Source organism: Styela clava, chromosome 6, assembly GCF_964204865.1.
Source record: "Styela clava chromosome 6, kaStyClav1.hap1.2, whole genome shotgun sequence".
Taxonomy (NCBI): Eukaryota; Metazoa; Chordata; class Ascidiacea; order Stolidobranchia; family Styelidae; genus Styela; species Styela clava.
The window spans coordinates 1,505,398-1,519,340 of record NC_135255.1 but is presented as its reverse complement, the minus strand read 5'-3'; positions in this window follow the sequence as shown (position 1 = coordinate 1,519,340).

Here is a 13,943-nt window from a genome sequence, read left to right as displayed (position 1 = left end):
ATTTGTATTTATTATCGGAATCATTTCATTTATTTTAAACTATTCCAACTGGGAATAGTCCTTTCCCTTTATGTTATTTATGTTTATTAAAATCACAAAATTTCATTGTTGTACGGTATCTATAAACGTCAAGACGGTGCCTATATGCATGGGAATGACGTCCTGTGATCGGTAAAAGGAGAATGAATTGTCTTGTGCAGACAGGACCAAGCCGATAAGATGAAAAGACGTTTTGTGCCCTTATTTTAGTCAAAACACTCCTCTATTTTCAAGCGTTAGCCATGTGCGCAGTGACGAACCGCAGAGCTGACCTAGAGCCGCGCGATCCTGTTTATTTTTATTATCTGGGTCTGAGGTCCCGACATAAACAGACTTGGTTGTTTTTGACGGTAGCACTAGGCCTGCTCACGCTACAAGTATAAATTTTATTTCAAATATAACAATTCATTATACTATGAGTGTAGAAAAAGGTGACAGAGGTAAACTGAGAAGAAATGTATTTCATTTCACACAACAACGTTCAAGTAAATCTGTCAAGGAAGAACATAATTTCGAGCGACATTACAAAATCAAACATGAGGAAAGATACTAAAAATACCACGACATTTCTCGGGAAGCACCCTGAATTAGCTGATATCAGTTAACGGGAAACAAATCACCTTGGTTCTTTGATTGTCGCGCTATAGTGCTAGATTAAACAAAGCATAATGCTCAGATAAAAAAGAATGAACATGTAATTAAAATGATGTAATCGAATTTTAAGAAACGCAGAGCGAAATGAGACAGATTATTCTAAGAGCGAAGAGAAATAGTTGGATAGAATATTGTAATTTTTTAGGAACCAGCACAGTAATCTATCAAAAGTTTGAAATGTGGTTCGAAGCTTCACCGGTATTTTTCGCCAAAATAATATGCATGTCATATATGACGTAGATGCTATTTTATCACTTGGCTATGGCATGATAAGAAGTGATAATAACTATTCCCAAAAATTTATTACACGTATAGCGACACTTAGGTCCGGGTTGCGTCGGCAGTTGATTGGTTGAGTGACGCGTTGGCCACACGTTTTGGTTTGTTTGTGTATTAAATTATTCGAATAAAAACGAAAACGGTTAAATCGATATAATAATTGCACTCAAACAGAGAAAGACTTAACTTAGATTAAGGCAGAAGCTTGCTTGTTTCAGTTGAGATGTGTCATGAGAAGTTCAACCCGAGTGTCGATCTCGAAACCGCCCAAAAAAACAAAACGTGGCCAGCGCGTCACTCGATCAATCAACGGCCGACGCAACCAGGACCTGGGTGTCGCTATATGAGGTTCCCCCACTTCAGGAAGGCTTAGCGGATAGACTATATATATACTAAGTAAATCGTATGGTAGTACAGAAAGATTGAATATGAAATGGATGTGGGGATAATGTGGAATACTCAGGCTTGTCAATGGGACATATATTCCTGTCCCATAGCAATTATGCCTGTCCCATCCCATGGGATTCCCATTGGAATAAATTCCAATAAAAATGCAGAACAACGAAATTTTCGGACTTTGTTAACTTTGTATTCATAACTATTATACATGTGTCCATCAGACCATTCACAATATATATTGCTAATGCTGAATATATTTTGCTCTTTATAACTAACGAGAGAGCTATGCTCAAATATATGGACACGTAGTTCATAACTAATTGTTTTACCATCATTTCCTCGAAAATCATACGGTTTTCGTGTCCCATGTGAAATACGAATGTGTACTGTTCCATCCCATGGGACGTTTCCCGTAGAAATCCCATTCCAATGGACAAGCCTGTGAATACCCCCAGTGAATTATAGAAAGCTAGAAATTGGTACAGCTGTACCTACAGTGAAACAAACCAATGATGAATAAAAAATAATAAAAAAAGTAATAAACTTTATACTGCTGTTAGAATACAATGAATTAACATAGCGATTATTATGAAAATAGTTTGTACAATAAAATGAAGTAAATAGGAAAATGCACAGAGGCAGAGTATATTTGGATTACCGACAAAAGCTTGTCGTCGTTATTTTATAACAGTAATAATTAATAAACGCCCGAGTGCAATGAACAGAGGAATATGAGATGTGTTAAAAGTGACTGAAAAGTAGGTGGTAATGCTCTAATCAAGTGGCAATATAAGTACGTAAAACACTATCACGACAGTAGTAGTATGCAACTGTGGGTTATAATTGGCTAAATTCAAAACGCTCACTACTATCCCTAGATATGCAAACTACGAATGACAAGTAATTAGTGCGTAGTGATTTAGTTGAACTAACGATGGAAGTCAATTAACTCGACATGCCGAAACTTCACCACTTGTTGTGTTTGATTGGCGTGGACATATTAGAGATATAATTGTTGAAAATTTGAAGCAAAATGTTTTTGAAAGTGTAAACAAAATCCTTCGTACAACAGAATATTCTCACTGAATACGAAATTATTGGAGCCGATTAGAAACAGCACAAATGTTATAACGATGCTCTAATTAAAAAAAACATTGAACAGTGAAAGGATGGCAAAGTTAGAACACAAAAAATAGCAATTGTGCCCAGGAATATCCACGTTATGGGGACAACACTAATGGGGCTATAAAAAGGAGAACACTACTAGTAATACATTATTCGATCACATAGTGTCTCAGGCATTTAGCGGTGATGATATGGAAAGATTCCAGCGATATTCAAAAGTTTTGCGAGAGGTGGAGTAAGCACCCTGTGATATATACATAGGCTTATCATATATCTGAAGCAAAAACGGGAAGAATCGGAATGGACTAGCCAAACTTGGTTCGATACCGAGGCTTAGTAATAGTTTGAACGTTTGCCATACCATTGACATCCCGGACATCGAAATTAGCTTTAAATTATATTAAAATATCCTATATATGTTTTTGCTCCAAATGATGGAAATCTTTCTTTAACTCATTAACAAACTTGTATTTAATTTTCGGCTTTTCAATGATTCAAAGAAAGTACAGTTGGGCGTTAAATTAACGTATAGTTCATACTTCATATCATACCTATAACATGACAATATAGTATAGTTCTCTTTCTCTGAACTAGTAAAGTGAGTTGCAAAAATAAAATAAAATATTTGTATCAATATTAAATAAAATAATATTTATGGCTACCATACTGCATGAGCGGGACATTTATAGGTTCAACGACCGGGACGGCGAGACAGCTTGCTAAAATCTGGACTGTTCCGGCTAAATGGGTTGTATGGTTAAGCCTATATAAAAATATGTTATATTTGGTATGATTGTGACAAAATTTTAAGCAGACAGAGGTGTTAGGGCAAATTATAAAACAAACGGTGAAAAAAAATACATCAAAGTGAGACAAAAATAATTATCGCGAACAGATAAATCATATGGTGATACGCTTTGATGGAAATATATACAAGGAAGTGAATAGTTGCGCTATTAACCTGAATCTCTTTCTCAAATACCCTATTAACCTAAACGCTATTGGCACTTTTAAAATGGAGGAGTTTTATCTGAGTTCACTATCAGGTGTTGAATGTGGTTCCAGTGGAGCAGGGTGTAATTTGACAGCTGGGGTCGTCTCGAAGTCACAAAAAGGAAGAAAAGCCGGTTTCAAGCGGTCGGTTGATACGTCGTAAAAGTTTTCCTTGAATTTGACCGTGAAATACCTATTTGGCCTGGAAATAACGCTATGTGGTCCAGTATAGACGGGCTAAAGTGTAACAGCCGTGCTTTGTGACCTGGACAACACCGACTGCACACTAGATATTTATTAACAGTTCAATAACGCGGTCTTTCAAGCCCCAAGTTTGTATCCTCAATCCAGAAAATCACACAACTCAAAGTATACAGTTGACACGGTTATCTTAATACAAACGTAAAAACAAATCAATACAAAATACTTGCAATAAATAAATAATCGTACACAATTCGGCCTTTAGAAAGCCTACTCAAATTTATGAACACATTTATCAAACATAGTTAATTAACAAGTCTAACAAAATTACTATTAAATAACTTGCAGCCTTCAAATCAGAAAGAGTTACAAATTATAACATACCGAATTTGTCTGCTATTCCAGGCTTAAATTATCATAAGTTGAACATGAAATCATTCGTCAATGAAATGCGTAAAAATCAATTGAATAAACTATAACTGTAAAAACAATCACAAAGGCAATCTAATGCTGATAAAATATCCTTAAACTAGGCCTATGTGTAGGGTGACCATATTTCCAGACCCTAAATGGAGGACACATTGTTTGGTAGAACCACATTTCATCTGTGCATGAGATATACATAAAATATATCTACTAAATTTTCTAGTATTGAATATAGAAGTGACAATAGACAAAGTGACGACAATAAAATGATGCATTTTCGTCTTTATTAAAAATAACAACTACAATTTGTTTGTCCTTTATTCATCGTCAACATCGCTAGGTTATTATTTAAATATCGTAAAACTGGGCCAACTGGCGTAATTTTCTGCCAAAAACGTACCTTTCATAGATTGCGAAATACGAGGTGAAGGGACCTAAAACCTAATTGCAGAACAAAACGATTTTACGTCATGAACGAGTAAGCATATCAAGTAAGCATTTAATTAAAGTAAACCCGTGTGCATGCTATCACATCTCAATGCATTGCTTGTTATATGTATAATGATACTTACAAGTCTCTATTGACTCAACTGTTGATAATATAAGAGAATTTTTAAGATTAAGCGTTTTAGCAGGGTTAAATCCGGTGAAAAAGGAGGACAATTTGACAATTCAGAGCGTCCTTGTAGGACGCAAAAACGAAAAAAGAGGACAAATCCTCCAAAAGGAGGACGTATGGTCACCCTACCTATGTGGGGCAGTCATAATTTACATTATTTAATCGTCCTGCTGTCAAGACAGAAAGTCAAGGTCGCTAAACAATTTTAACTTATTTACAAATTACAACGAAACGAGCGCCCGCTCATTCCGGGCCACACGTAGCTTGATGAAATCAGATCAGTTGAGCCTCTGTCACCACTCACCAGGATGGGCTAAACCAGGGGTGTGCAAAGTGCGTCCCGCGGGCCAAATGCGGCCCACAAGGGAAATTTGTGCGGCCCGCGGAGGCAACTGAAGAGCAGTTTAAAAAAAATTTAATATAAAAAGATACAAAAGCTAAATGAGTTTCGGTTCCAGCCTATCAATTGATTTTGTCTAAATCTAACCTAGAATAGGATTTGACAGCAAATTATTTGGAAATGAATCGTGGCGTATTTTACTGAAAACATCTCAATTAAGATAACTATCCACATTTGAAAGCTTCCAAGAGGAATGGGTCTACGAGAATGTCCAACCAAGACGAGGCATCAGGATATTCGCACCGAAGCCACTCCGACCTCACGGACGGACCAATGTTCCTCAACCCCACCCTTCACCTTCTGTGTTTTTTGGTTCCGGGAGTGGCTGCTGACGGCCCTGCTACTCCTCCTTCTGCTAATGGCTGGCATTGAGCCCAATCCAAGGCCCATCACGCATACCCAAACGAAGGACCGGGCACTCTCGGCCATGACCAAACAAATCACAATCCCAAAAGACTTTAATATCCTACAACTGAACTGTAATGGCATCAGTCGAAAAATCGACGAAATCGTGAGATTTATGGAGAATCACAACATCCTACTTGCAGCCATCCAAGAAACTAAATTAACCAGCCGTTCAAAATTTCTGTCGAAACCCGGTAGCTTCTCGGTGATCCGTTCTGATCGTACTGGTAAGCTTGACGGTGGACTCTGCTTCCTGGTGCATGGTTCTGTTAGCTACAGTATCCGCCGCCTGCCATCATCAGCACCGGGTGATCAGCACCTGGAACAGCAAGGCATATGCATCCGATCCGGAACAACAGAAATCAAGGTCATCAACATCTACATTCCCCCCGAAAGCAGCTGCACCGCGGGATACCAAGCAAGTCTCAACCACCTATTTTCATTGACCGATGCTCTCATTCTAGGCGACTTTAATGCACATCATGGATCATGGTTTTCAGAAAGCCCTGAAACCCGTAGGGGACGTGAACTGTCTGAGGAAATCGATTCATCAGCCCTTGGAATTTTGAACGAAGACTCGCCTACAAGAGAGAGAGCCAACTGCCGTAGCTCTCCCGATATCTCCCTCTGCAGCGGATCCCTAATCTGTTACTGCACATGGGAAGCAAAGAAAAGCCTCAGCTCTGACCACCTGCCGATCGTTATCAAATTACAATGCGAAGTGACAAGAATCACCGCACAGAACCGCTCCTACATCAACTTCAAGAAAGCAGACTGGGAAGGCGTTGGAGATTACGTTGAAGTACGAGTGGAGCACCTAGGCGAGCCCAAAGATGTCCGATCAGGCGAAAAATACCTACGGAAAATTCTCAAAGACGCGCTAAAGAAATATATTCCGGACGGCACAATCAAAGAACCTCGACCAAACTTCCCAACCGAAGCTGCAAAACTTGCTGATGAACGTGATTCCCTCAGAACCACTGACCCTTCAAATCCCAGAATTAAAGATCTATCCCGTCAGGCTGAAACCCTAGTCAGAGAGTATAAACGGGCAAAATGGCTAGAGCATCTGGAAAAATGTGACCTCGGAACAGGAGTAAAGAACCTTTGGTCAACAGTAAAAAGCCTTACTTGCCCAACAAAATGCCATAATAACATCGAAATTAGATTCAACAATAAACCCATCAGCAGCAGTAAGAAATGCGCAACACTCTTCAACCGACAATTTACGCCACACCCAGATGAAAAACCGAATAAGGAAGGTCGTAGAGTGGCACGACAACTCCGCAAAATCGACATTAAAGGAGATTTTCCAGAGTTTACAAGCTACGACGTCGTCCTAGCCCTCAAGAACACAAAAGCCTCTAAAGCTTTAGGACCTGATGGCATTTCCCCAATCATGCTCAAGAACGTCAAAGTGAAATGCCACGAATATCTCGCAAAACTGCTGTCTCTATCCATCGAAAATTCAATCATCCCCGACGTCTGGAAGACAGCCAGAATAATACCGTTGCCAAAACCATCCAAACCGGTGAACGAAGCAAAGTCGTACCGCCCCATCTCACTTCTCTCACCTGTAGTGAAACTCTTGGAAGCGCTACTTCTTCCGGCCATTAATGAGCACATCATGCTTGCCCCTCACCAGCATGGCTTCAGGAAAGGGCATTCGACAACAACAGCCCTACACATGGTCAACGATATCATTACCACCGGTCTAAACAAACCAAAGCCTAACTGGCGAACCGTTCTTGTTGCACTGGATCTCTCTAAAGCTTTTGACACTGTAAGCCACAACATTCTCTTGCAGGACGTAGCAGCCACTAATTTACCATCAACGGTCAAAAGATGGATTAGCAACTACCTACACGGCCGGCAAACCTTTGTTGAATTTCGCAACGCTAGGTCAAAACACAGCCGCATGAAACAGGGAGTGCCCCAAGGCGGAGTTCTTTCACCAGCACTGTTTAATCTGTATCTTAGCAAGTTGCCACAGCCTCCCGAAGGCATTAAAATAATCTCGTATGCCGACGACTGCACAATACTGAGCTCTGGTTCACAAATAAACCCAGTCTGCGAAAACCTTGAAATATATTTGAAGTCATTAGATGAGTGGTTCAAGTCAAGACATCTGGCAATCTCCGCAGAAAAATCGTCATCTACAATTTTCACAACATGTCGTAAATTATGCTGCACCAATTTGGACACCCCAGCTCAGCGCTACGCACTGGAACTCCCTACAACAAAGGCAAAATGCGGCTCTTAGAACTATCACAGGATGTCACCTCATGGCCAGCAAAAATCATCTCCACCGAGAAACAAAGTTGCTGCCAGTGAAGGCTCACAATGAAATGCTATCCACGCAATTCCTTGTCGGATGCTACGACCAATACCACCCCTGCCACATAACAAGCATCAGAGAACCACCATATCGAAAAATCAAGAAGGGATTGATTGAGACATTTGGCTACTTGGCTGAAGCCTTTTCCAATATGCCGAGAAACATAGCACTCCAAGAAATTCATACTAAATTCGTGTCAGACTACCTTTGCCACCAAAAACAAAACTTGGTCCTGGGAGGCTATCCACCACCGATCAGCAAATCCGTAGGTTCCCTGCCCAGAACTACACGCTGCACGCTCTCTCAGCTACGCTCTGGGTGGAGTCGCCAAACAAACCACTACATGACACGCATTGATCCAGCAATAAGGGATATCTGCCCCGAGTGCGGAACCGGCCCGCATGACGTCCCACATCTATTTATATGTTCAGCCAAACCAACACATCCAACCACAAGGGACCTGTGGAAGAATCCGGTCGAAGCTGCCGTGTTCCTGGGTCTTCAAACACAGAACGACGAAGGGTGTTAACAACAACAACATCCACATTTGAAAAAAAAGTCATGACTCCATGGTAACATATTTTTTTCTAAAGTGGGCGTCATATCGATTTGCTAGCACTTCCATAATGACAAAAAGACACCATTTTGTGCCTGCAACTAATAGAAAGCCTGAGTTAAATGTAGGTGCGGCCCGCGGTTTCAGTCGGTTATTGATATTTGGCCCGCCTGCGAAAAACGTTGCACACCCCTGGGCTAAACTATGGATATTATCAATGAGTTTCTTGCGTGAAGATTTAGGTAGAAATGCCACCAATTTAATAGCTGCTATGTATCGAATATTGAGGTGCCGCGTAGTTCTGCGATGCTTTGAAAAAAATGCTTTTGTGAAGGCAAGTTGCTTTATATTAAGATGGCGCTGTAAGAGTGTTGGTCTCATGGTGTCATCGCTCAGATTGTTTAGGCATAAAACGCATCGGAGTACAACTTCGCCATTCACTGTCGTATGTATAAAGCCATACTCAAATAGTGGTCATCATACATTCTCCCTTTTCCGCTCAGTTTGCAATACCTGGTAAAGTCAAACTAAGTTTTAAGTAGAACTAAACACGCAATAAACGTATGCTTTTTGCGCTTTAATGTATTTTCTGCTTAAACGTTTACATAAGACACGTAAAATTTCAATCAATTGTTTACTTCATCACTATTGAGCAATGCAAAAATTATTTAGTGTGTGGTAAAAATACAATTACAGATTGACTTCTGACAGAACGACACCAAAATTTACTACCAATACCTTTGAACAACCACCAGGTTCAAAAATGCATTTCGCAAATGAATTTATGTACAATTTTAGCATAAAATAAAATAAGTTTATTTTCATTAGAAATTACTAATTATGCATGTGGACATTTCCCCGGCCCTTGACCACTGAAAAATAAAGTCGTTAATGACGTTAGCGATTGCATTTCATTTAAAATTTTCGTCAGTGTGACATGTTATTTAAACCGTGAACATCTTTATTTCGGTGTTTATTCTCCCTAAATTAGAAATTTCTCTGGACATATATTTGTGCCACGAAGAGGATGATAATTACTTTTTTGTTCTCGCATGGAACCATGACACCTGTGAGGAAAACTAGTTGGTTGCTATTATATAATCATCAGCGACGAGATGCTGAAGATAGAATAAAGAAGTGAATCCACAATTTCTTGGTTGAAAAATCGGCATTATAAAATACTAAAAATAAAACATCATGAGTTTTGTTTTGGGGTGGACGGCGACAGATTAAAAATACTTTCTTAGACATTGCAAATCTCATAAATTCCTTGTGCACGCCTGTAGTGTTCCAAAACTTACGACTTGAAATAAATTTTACTCTTTACTTCTCTAACGGTGATATATTAAAATTAATCGAGTGGCATTATTGTGATGGAGTGGAGGAGGAGTTGCAGCGACAGCTCATATTAATGTAATTTGCAAAAATAGGAATCAAAACAAAATATAATTGTGCACTTTCCACACCTTTTCATGTCCGCGTATTGCCGTGGTATTTTGTAGTAGTGGTGCTTTTATTTTATCGACGCAATCGCAGATTTAATTTATCACAATTAAATAAATAATAAATAAATAAAATATTATCTAGACGCCGGTAGCTGATTCTTAATCCAATCATGTCAGGGCGTACAATAACTTTGTCGCAGCGCAGGTGTGCTGTTGAAAATTTTCATCAAAATTGTCACGAATTTTCAGGTATACGATCCATTTAAATTCGCGCATAATAGAAACTTAGGCCATTCAGTTGTAAACTGAACTCGCAGTTTGGGGGAAATTACGCCACACATTATCTCGAGTGATGCGTAAAAGAGTGTGTTGTGCTGAACTTGAAATAAATGATGGCAGATTAGTAAAAAAGTCAATCACGAAAAATTTATTTTCATTTATTTCCGTTCCGCAATTTGGTGTTATTTGGAGTGACGCATAAACGCATTCGGCAAATTTAATGCTGCCGAAAGCAACGATTAACAAACATTCAATGTTTTTTTTTCGGTAAATCGCTCTCTTTTTCCGAATCGCATAAATCTGATTCGAATCGATTCGGAAAAAAAGCGATTCGAATCGATCCGATTCGGAGATCCCAAAGTGGCATCCCTAGCCCCAACCACGAGTTACCTTGAACATAACTAAATTAAAATATAGAGGCAATTTGAATTCTTGTATTTCTCATAGGTTGAATAAAACGAGACAGAAAAATTTATTATACCGCGAATTTCTAACGAACGCGGAGACTGTTTCATAAGCCGTTACATGGAAACTTCCGGTGACCCCCCCCCCTCCCCCCGTTTAAGAACCACTGGTCTAGCCATTGGTGGGAAACCAACGACAAGCTAAACAAATTAAAGTGTACTGAAAACTAACATTACTTAAGTTTCACTTTGTTTAATTTATAAAGCATAATCAGAACAATTTCGTAGAGTAAAACTATGCTCGTTGACGAAAAGTGGTAGTTTTCACAAGCTTACACGTCAACACGTCGATCAATTGAAATATGAAAAAATATTTTGTAACGTAGATGTACTGTAATATTAAAGAGAGCGATGCTCAATTATATGGACACAAAGCACAAAACTAATTAGTACGGGTATGCAATCTCTCGCAGTACACTACCGATCCCGCAGTCGTCACGACTTCGTCTGGCTCCGAACGCGCAACCGCCACAAGGACTGCTATTGTTAATTTTGATGACGTCACTGCCTACAGAAATTTTTGAAATAAAAAGAAGTAACAGCCTTCTAGCGAAAAATACAATCTTTAATCACGGAACATTTTACAGCAATTGTTAATTAGCAATAATTTGGCGCTGCTTTTAGAATAAACATAATGTAGTGCGAATATTGATAGTTTGTACCAAACTTTAATTCGAATAGATTGTCGACAGTTTACCTTAGTGGCCAAACAATAGTTCATTCAAGCGAATACTGTATACGGAAACATTGAAATTTGTTGTTTTGGATCACATATATTTTTAACAAAACGTATACTTTTCTATTCCAATCTCCAATATATAACATTTTCCCTCTTTACATGATATATTTTTATTAAACCACAGTGGTTCATGCAAATGACTTACATCGGTCAAAGACCTAAAACGTGCCAATAGTATAGACAGAGTATCTCTTAAACATCTCGACCTAATGTTCTTAATATATATTCCGTATGGATATACATAGAACAAATTAATTCCACCATGAAAATTTAAAAAATGAAGCATCAAATTCATCATTTAAGCCAAACTGGGTTTAAACTGGGAGAGAATAAAATGTAATACGTTTGTTGGTATTAGTGGGCCACCCTCTATTGTCGTTTAATATTACGTCACTAAAACGTGCGAATACCGCGACAGTGGAGCCTGCAGTGTCAACCTTAATTAGATCGACTGAACAGATAGGGCGACAACAAAATGAGTGTTAACGATGTGACACGTTATATTGAACGACAATAGAGGGTGGCCCACTGATACCAGCAAACGTATTACATTTTATTCTCTCCCAGTTTGAACCCCACCAAAAGTCATAGCATACTTTATTAGCTTCCATTATAAAACTATTCAGAAGTTTCATTGGTAAGATGAATAATACATAAGCTCAAGATTGAGGATTTGATTTCAGTGATTTTTCCAAGAAAACCAAGATTTCTTCGCGACCATATTTGTCCAATAACTTTCATTTTTCGGAGTTTGGGTAAAAGATTCACAGTAAAAAGGTCAGCCTCATTTTCAAGTCCTAGTTCGGAGGTGGCATTTGAGCACTTTGTGCTTGTCTTGTCTAATGGAATGGTGAAAAACTTGGCACGAAAAAGTATAAATAAAGACAACTATCTTCAATGGTAAAGATTTTGCAGGCCTCAAAACTTGTTTCATATCAATCATATTCATAACACATTTTTTAAGAATCTAATTTTTGCTGTTTGCCGTTTATGGCCGCGTCACTCAAGTCTACTTGAACCTCTCCACTCTCATAAACGAAAACATGCGGAGCTTTCTCGATGATTAGCACATGCACCAGAAATAAAATGCTTCTACTGATTGATACACCGCAGTACGCAAGGAAGTAAATGCTACGCGTTGTATGTTTCGGTATCTGTAATCTGTATCGCGTAATATCAACATGAGCAAAGCCCATCCACTGGAATTAAAGAAGTTTATGGATAAAAGATTGGATTTAAAGTTAAATGGTGTACGATCTGTTGCGGGTATATTGCGAGGTTTCGACCCTTTTATGAATCTACACGTGGATGATGGAACAGAGCGTAGAAAAGATGGGACCATTGCACCTGTTGGAATTGCTGAATGATGGTCGTTCGTGGAAATTCGATATTAATGTTGGAAGCATTGGAACGGATACAATGATTTTACACTGAACTAACCGAAAACGACAAAAGAACCCAACACCCCAATCCATGATTTGTGCATAGACTGCTATGGAACATTCAATCCATTTACCTAGCTTGTTTTTTAGTATAAAAAATTTGTCACTGTGTTACTTTTGCAACGTAATTGAACTAGGCCTACAGCATCACCATTTTTCGGCAGCGAGTGTTCTTTAATTCATATATCTGTAGGAAAAGCACATACACGTCTCACATTTAAATTTGAATTTATAAGATATTGCCCGATGTCACATCGTGTTTTTGTTTTTTTTTGTGTTTTGACTGTTTTTTCTACAGGGGTGGTGACTCCTCTACGGCCCATGGGCCGGGGCCACGGCCCATCTAATTGGGCCACATGGGCCGTGGCCCATCAAGCTATGGGCCGCGGTCCATCAGAAAAAATTCAATTATCTTACCAAAATTTTCAATCATAGTATTCTGACCAAAAAAAAAATCGCGGGATGCCAGTATGCCACCAAACCTTTTTGTTACAATAAGCCTTTACATAAAAATAAAGCAAAATACCAAGCTACAGAAAAGTATACACCTGAAGTATGTGTACCAGGTTAGGGTTAGGACAAAATTTTGTTCAGATTTTTCACATTATAGGCCTAGTTCTATTATGAGTTCGGGGAGTGGGTAGGATTTACATATTTATTAGTCTTTATTATTTTATCCCTTTACAAAAATTGATGGGCCGCGGCCCATAGCCTGATGGGTCGAGGCCCATTTCGATGGGCCGTGGCCCCGGCCCATGGGCCGTAGAAGAGTCACCACTTCCACTCTGTTTTTTGGGGACGAGTTTTGTTTGCCCTTTGTTGTTGTTTTGTTTGTATCAGAGTGACCAAATAAAATTGATTGATTGATGTAACTCCGCGACAAATTGGAAAAAACACTGGCCAAGCAGTCGGGTCCCAGGCAAAATGTCCTAGTTTTAACCTCTGGCTCTTCAGCACGAGTTCATCTGCATAGGTGAGATGTGTTTTTATTAGGTATATTCCCAGGATCATGTTGTTTTTCTCTGGGGAAATTCCCGGGTTGTATATTTATTTATGGGTAATTCCGTATTCATTAAAAATGTGCGAGCAGCTGTAGTAAAACATCTATTAATTAAGAATAAAATGCACTTAACTTATCAT